The sequence below is a fragment of the Pongo pygmaeus genome, chromosome 10, assembly GCF_028885625.2.
Source record: "Pongo pygmaeus isolate AG05252 chromosome 10, NHGRI_mPonPyg2-v2.0_pri, whole genome shotgun sequence".
In the NCBI taxonomy this organism is placed as follows: Eukaryota; Metazoa; Chordata; class Mammalia; order Primates; family Hominidae; genus Pongo; species Pongo pygmaeus.
In genome coordinates this window covers 96,765,417-96,773,278 of record NC_072383.2, presented here as the reverse complement: position 1 = coordinate 96,773,278, position 7,862 = coordinate 96,765,417, and the positions used below count along the sequence as shown (strand labels likewise).

Sequence of the window (7,862 nt, the reverse complement as noted above, 5' to 3'; positions counted from 1 at the left end):
TGGGCATTGAGGGGGGATGGAGAAACGTTGGTTAATGGGTACAAAAATACAATTAGATGGAAGAAATACTTTCTAAAGTTTGATAGCAGAGTAGGTCCACTGTAGTCAACAATAATGTATTTTTCAAAATAGCTATAAGAGTAAACCTGAAATGTACTGAACACACATAGAAATGATACATACTAAATACCCTGACTTGACCATTACACATTCATGCATGTAACAAAATTTCTCATGTACCCCTAAATATGTACAAGTATAACATATCAAAAAAAACCCAAAAAAGGTTTAGTTTATTTTAATAGCTTAAAGTGTTCCATTTTAGGAGCAGACCACATTTTCTTATCCATCCTGATAAGCACGTAGCTGCTCTAGGGTAGCTACCCAAAGGGGGAACTGCTCTGCTGATAGTGGTATGCATCAGCTTAGCAGCTTACTAGGTAGAGCAGAATTGCTCCCGGAAGAGCTACAACAATTTGTCCTCCTACTATGCACATGCGAATTTCCATTTCTCACGTCCTTGCCAACAATTTGTATTAATAAACTCATTATTTTTAAAAGTTTTTGTGAAAGACATTGTGAAAAAATAGACCATACTTACTCCACTAATTTTTAAGGCTTTTTTTTTTTTCCGTAAATGAAGTTGCAATATGTCAACCTGAGTCTGTTTCTTGGCTCTCTATTCTGTTCCAGTTGTCGCTGTGTCACCTTGCTCTGTGATATGACTTTACAATGAACCCTGACATCTTTGAGTGTAAGTTTTTCTATATTTTTCTTCTTCAAAATTGTCTTGGTTATTCTTTGCCCTTTCTTATTCCATAGGAATTTCAGCATCCGCTTGACCAAGTCTGTGAAAAATCCAGGAGGATTTGACTGCAATGCATTGACTTTGTTGGCTAATTTGAAGAGAACTGCCAACTTAAAAATATTGATTCTTTCTTACCTGTGAACATGCTGCATTTTTCCATTTTTTTCAGATTTAAAAAATTTATATCCTTCAATAAAATTTTATACTGTTTTCATAATATTAAAATATACCTTTTGCCAGCTATGTTCCTATGTACCTTATACTTTTGTTGCTATTGTGACTGATACAATTTTAAAATTACATTTTCTAATTGGATGTTGCAGGGGTATAGAGATGTTATTGATTTTTGTATATGATTTTATATCCAATAAGCTCTTACTGCTTTTAATAGTTTATATATTCTCATAGATTTTTCTACATGGACAATACTGTTATCTGTGAATAATGACAGTTTTGATTCTTCCTGTCCAATCTCTACATCTCTTTTTTCCTCCCTCTGGTCTTTGCTTTAGCTAAGACATCCAGGAAAGTGCTGAATACATCCAGGAAAGTGGCACTAATGGACATCCTTGTTCTTTAAAATGCAATGTTTTAAACATTTTACTATTTAGCATGATATTTGCCAAAGGTTTTTGGTAAATACCTTTATCAAGTAAAGAAAGTTCCCCTGAGTGCTGGTGTCTAAGGGTTTTTATAATAAGTGAATATTGAATTTCACCTATTCTTCTGCATTTTTGAGATTATCATATAGGCTTTTTTTTTTAATCAATTAGGGTTGTGTATTACCTTTATTGATTTTCTAACATTAAATCATCTTTGCATTCCTGAGATAGGCCTTAGTCAGTCATGGGGTATCCATTTTTAAATGCCTCACTGCATTTATTTCCTAATAAATTATTTAAGTCCTTTACATCTATGTTTATGAGTGAACTTGACCTGTAATTTTCCCTTTTTATATGATCCCTCTCCAGTTTTGGGCACTAAGTACATTAACTTTATATAATAAACCAAAGAGTTTTTCTTTTCTATATGCTTAGCAGCAGTTTGAATAAGTTAGGAAACACTGTTCCTTGAAGGTTTGAAATATACTTGAATAATCATTTCAGCCCTTATTTGGTGGTAAGGAAGAGCATAGATTGTTAATTACTGGATTCAATTTTTTATATAATCATGTCTATTCAGGTTTTTATATTTCTTATGAGAACATTTTGGTAATTAATTTTTTTAAATGTGTGCCTGCCTGGGCTTCAAATTTATTGGCATCGAGTTGTTCATAATATTCCTAAGATGCTTTAAGTTTCTGATGTGTCTGTAATTATGTATCTTTTCTCATATCTAATATGGATACTTTGTACCTTAGTTCTTTTTCTTATTCAGTCTTACCAGAGGATTAGCTTGTTTCTCGTCACCACAAAGATTCAGGCTTTTGCTCTGTTGATCCTCTTTTATTTATTTATTTTTTGTTATTATATGATGAATTTCTACCCTTAAATGTTTTACTTCCTTTCTCCTACTCCTTCCTTTGAGTTTACTGTTTTTCCTTTTCTATTTTTTTTGAATCAGATGAAGTTCATTACTTTTTAAAATTTTTCTAAGACTAAATATATTCAGTATCCTCATGAAATTTGTGATCATAAGTATCCAATAGTATAAAAAGTACAAAACAGATCTGTGGATTTTGAATATCTTAATACAAAGTGCATGACTACATACAGTACATCCTACAGGCAAAGAGAGGTGGAAGGGGAAAAAGAAGACTGTGGCTGAGGGCTAGTAAAAAATAAATAAATACAGAAGCAGAGATGATTCATACTGTAGTGTATCCTACCACCAATACTACAGCCAAAATATACAAACCATTTTTTTCAGAATAACTCTGGAGGATAATAATGGCTGGACTCTCATAATTCACCTCAAAGACTGTGGGAGAGCCAACCCAAGTCATTGTGTGGTCTGTGCATATGGTGGCTTGTAGCATGGTTTTTTCCAAAAGGAGGAAATATAAAATATGTTTAGATTAACTATAAAACTATAGGGTGCCTATAAAAGGCAACTAACTCCTTATTGTTATACTATCCAATTTTAAAAAATCCTGTTTAAAAAATAAGCACTGAGATATGTTACTATAAGGCAGACAAATGCTTCTTCCTCATTATGAAATCTGAACTGGTGATATTTTTTTTTCCTGAACATTTAGAAAAGAGGCAGTAAGAGTACTTTGGTTTGGGTTCAAGTGAGAAGCTTTTAATGAGCATTTTAGAATTGAAGAGCCCCAAGTTCAGGATATCTCAATGTTCAGAAAGCTAAGCTGACTAAAAGAAGCCAAACCAAAACCAACCCACTTATCATTAACACCACCCCTCTTCTAGTAAATTTTTCTTTAAATATAGAGTGGAAAAAAACCCTAATAGGCTAAAACAAGTCAAACACCCACTCTTCACAGACAAAACCTTCACAAAAGTCAGCTGAAGTAATCCAGACCTAAAACTGACTTGTGCAGATTTTCAAGAAAGTCATCAGTCATGTAACACAAACAAAAGTCAATTATTTACACACTTGGAAATTCCTCTAAGAAATGTGCCCAAGAAGCATTAACCTTTGTTTTGTGCCATCCTGAAGACTGCACATTTTATTTTTGTGATAGTTTAACTTTTGTGTTTGTTCGTTTAATTGAGGCAGAGTCTTGCTCTGTCGCCCAGGCTGGAGTGCAGCGGTGCAGTCTTGGCTCACTGCAACCTCCGCCTCCTGGGGGTTCAAGCGATCCTCCTGCCTCAGCCTCCTGAGTAGCTGGGATTACAGGCATGCGCCACCATGCCCGCCTAATTTTTGTATTTTTAGTAGAGACAGGTTTCACCATGTTGGCCAGGCTGTCCTCAAACTCCTGACCTTGAGTGATCTGCCCACCTTGGCCTCCCAAAGTTTTGGGATTACAGGTGTGAGCCACCACACCTGGCCTCTGATAGTTCAACATTTTTAATAAAATGTGTTCTCTATTATGTGGTAATGCTTTGGTACTGTTCATATAGGGTCTTGGCTATCCTAAAGACTTGTCATTTCCCCAAGAGGAGCATTGATTCTGCTTTAGAAGTTTCATAAAAATTGAAATCTTTATCAAATATTAATATGAAGAGAGGCAGCACAGGATGCAACATACACAGTCATCTTTCCTTTCTGTATATTTAGAAATTACTTTTTCCTTTAAGGTATTTGCAACAGAAAGCACAGTCTGTCTTGCTTCATAATCAGTAGTACAGGTTTGAATTGTTGGAACCTTGGCAAGACCTTAATATTTCAAAATTATTAACAACTACCTCTAGGGGCAAGTCCATGTTACTGAGTTATGACAAATTATTATCATAAGGGAAAACAAGTGTAGCCGACTACCTTAAAAAATGCCCCAACCACTGCTTCTCAATATAGAAAGACTGAAACTACCTACTGTTTAGCATATGACAAATCCCATCTCTGTCCCCTGAAATTCCCCTAGTTTCATTCATTAGAAGGGTATTAAAAAAAGACTTATAGCAGCATTCAGCTTTCTTGTGAAATATCCAACATCTTAAATATTATTTGCAATTCTTTTTTTTGTGAAGCTAGAAACCGACTTCAGAATTGTGAGACTGGGGGGAAAATAACCCATTCAAAACTATTCTAGAAGTTGTTTTTTGGCAGAGTAGCAGGTATCCAAGTTAAAAATAAGAGGGACAGTTAGTTGCTTTGTGGTCTTTTCAAAGTTTAAATTGTTTTTTGTTCCCTGTTTCTACTCCTGAGTGATGTGGGCAGAGGCTCTGGCCCCTGCCCCTACATTTCTCGGTAGTTGCTTTTGTATTCCTGCGGCAAGGCTTGAACAGATGTGAGTTGATGAGGACTTCCCCAAAATGGCCTTTATAAATAATCCCACTACGTATCTTCTCTTTCAGTCTGTGAGATCTAAAAAGGAAAACACCTGGTGTTCTGGAAGAACCAGAAGCCATCTCCATAACTGAGCCATCGTCTGACTGGTTGCTGTAACAAGGAGGCACTTGAGGTGGTACTGTGAGCATCATCATTGCGATCTTTACGTTTCTTCTGCAGTTTATTGGTGTGGTTGCTTTTTATCCTATTCCCAGATACAGTTTTCACTCTGTTTGGTTTCAGTGTAGTCTTTAGACTGGGTCCAGCCCTGCATCTGCCACGTGAATCCAGGGTTTTTTGATCCTGCTGGCAACGTCTTCCATCTTTTCACAAGCAGAACACAGGCATCACAGATATCTTATGCAGCCCCAAAGAGCTCTGGAAGTCCTTTTCATAGCGTTTACTGTCAGCGAATCAAGAACTGGAGGACTTAGCTCTGCAAACACAGCAGCCCTCTATACTTCGGTACATCTTTGGCTTGGGAAAAACCAAACATCTTTTTTTCTGGGCAATAGTCTTCCAAAAGCATCCATTCCATAAGAAACAACATCCCGGAGGTGCAGAGTGCACGCCAGGTCAGTCCCTCTCTAAGCCCTCCCTCTTCAACTTGCCTTGTCTAGAAAAATTGGCCCATTACCTTTTGACCTTTCTTCTTACCTAATAAATGCATTTCAGGCTAAATTGCCCTTAAGTACTGATTGAGTTGCATCCATCAATTTCGATATGCAATATTTTTATTGTTATTCAGGTCTGAATATTCATAATTTCCTTTATGATTTATTTGTGGACCTATAAATTATTTACATGACATTAAACATTTATCTAAAATACATGGTTTTGGAGTCTATTTCTCAACTATTGGTTTCTAACTTTACAGTACTTTGATCACAAAATGTGGTCTGCTGCACAAGGTTTTGAATTTGTTGAATCTTGCTTTGTGAGGAAGTCTCTAGTAAATTTTTGGTAAGTTATTCATGTGTCCTTGAAAATAAAATGCATTCTTTAATTTTTGGTGTAGAATATAAGCTGCAATCTGTTTGGTAAAGTTTATTAATTGTACTACTTAAGTGTCTATTTTCTTTTTGATTTTTATTCAGTATTGTAAGATGTTAAAATCTTCCTTCCATGATTATGGATATGTTCATTTCTCCTTGTGAGTCTTTGGTTTTGCTTTATATATTTTAAGGCCATGTTATTATAGACTATTGTAAGACTATTATATCTTTTTAAAAAAATTATTCATTTTATCATTACGTCATGTTTTCTCCCTGAAATTTATTTTTACCTGATTTAATATGATTCTATTTATTTATTTATTTATTTTATTATACTTTAAGTTCTAGGGTACATGTGCATAACGTGCAGGTTTGATACATAGGTATACATGTGCCATGTTGGTTTGCTGCACCCATTAACTCATGATTTACACTAGGTATTTCTCCTAATGCTATCCCTCCCCCAGCCCCTGACCCACCGACAGGCCCCGGTGTGTGATGTACCTCGTCCTGTGTCCAAGTGATCTCATTGTTCAATTCCCACTTATGAGTGAGAACATGCAGTGTTTGGTTTTCTGTCCTTGTGATAGTTTGCTGAGAATGATGGTTTCCAGCTTCATCCATGTCTCTGCAAAGGACATGAACTCATCATTTTTTATGGCTGCATAGTATTCCATGGTGTATATGTGCCACATATTCTTAATCCAGTCTATCATTGTTGGACATTTGGGTTGGTTCCAAGTCTTTGCTTTGTGAATAGTGCAGCAATAAACATATGTGTGCATGTGTCTTTATAGCAGCATGATTAATAATCCTTTGGGTATATACCCAGTAATGGGATGGCTGGGTCAAATGGTAATTCAGGTTCTAGGTCCTTGAGGAATTGCCACACTGTCTTCCACAATGGTTGAACTAATTTACAGTCCCACCAACAGCGTAAAAGCATTCCTATTTCTCCATATCTTCTCCAGCATCTGTTGTTTCCTGACTTTTTAATGATTGCCATTCTAACTGGTGTGAGATGGTATCACATTGTGGTTTTGATTGGCATTTCTCTGATAGCCGGTGATGATGAGCATTTTTTCATGTGTCTGTTGGCTGCATAGATGTCTTCTTTTGAGAAGTGTCTGTTCATATCCTTTGCCTACTTTTTGATGGGGTTGTTTTTTCTTGTAAATTTGTTTGAGTTCTTCGTAGATTCTGGATATTAGCCCTTTGTTAGATGGTTAGATTGCAAAAATTTTCTCCCATTCTGTAGGTTGCCTGTTCACTCTGATGGTATTTTCTTTTGCTGTGCGGAAGCTCTTTAGTTTAATTAGATCTCATTTGTCTATTTTCGCTTTTGTTGCTACTGCTTTTGGTGTTTTAGACATGAAGTCCTTGCCCAAACCTGTGGTATTGCCTAGGTTTTCTTTGAGGGTTTTTATGGTTTTAGATCTAATATTTAAGTCTTTAATCCATCTTGAATTAATTTTTGTATAAGGTGTAAGGAAGGGATCCAGTTCCAGCTTTCTACATATGGCTAGCCAGTTTTCCCAGCACCATTTATTAAATAGGGAATCCTTTCTCTATTTCTCGTTTTTGTCAGGTTTGTCAAAGATCAGATGGTTGTAGATGTGTAGTGTTATTTCTGAGGCCTCTCTTCTGTTCCATTGGTCTATATCTCTGTTTTGGTACCTGTAGCATTGTAGTATAGTTTGAAGTCAGGTAGTGTGATGCCTCCAGGTTTGTTCTTTTTGCTTAGGATTGTCTTGGCAATGCAGGCTCTTTTTTGGTTCCATACGAACTTTAAAGTCGTTTTTTTCCAACTCTGTGAAGAAAGTCACTGGTAGCTTGATGGGGATGTAATTGAATCTATAAATTACTTTGGGCAGTATGGCCCTTTTCACGATATTGATTCCTCCTATCCATGAGCATGGAATATTCTTCCATTTATTTGTGTCCTCTTTTATTTCCTTGAGCAGTGGTTTGTATTTCTCCTTGAAGAGGTCCTTCACATCCCTTGTAAGTTGGATTGCTAGGTATTTTATTCTCTTTGTAGCAACTGAGAATGGGAGTTCACTTATGATTTGGCTGTTTGTCTGTTAATGGTGTATAGGAATGCTTGTGATTTTTGTACGTTGATTTTGTATCCTGAGACTTTGCTAAAGTTGGTTATCAGCTTA

General features: G+C 36.0%; 1 pseudogene; it reads right to left on the bottom strand.

Moving 5' to 3' along the window:
- Positions 1–4,543: 4,543 nt before the first annotated feature.
- On the bottom strand, positions 4,544–5,252 carry LOC129010760 (SIN3-HDAC complex-associated factor-like; annotated as a pseudogene).
- Between the last annotated feature and the right edge of the window lie 2,610 nt (positions 5,253–7,862).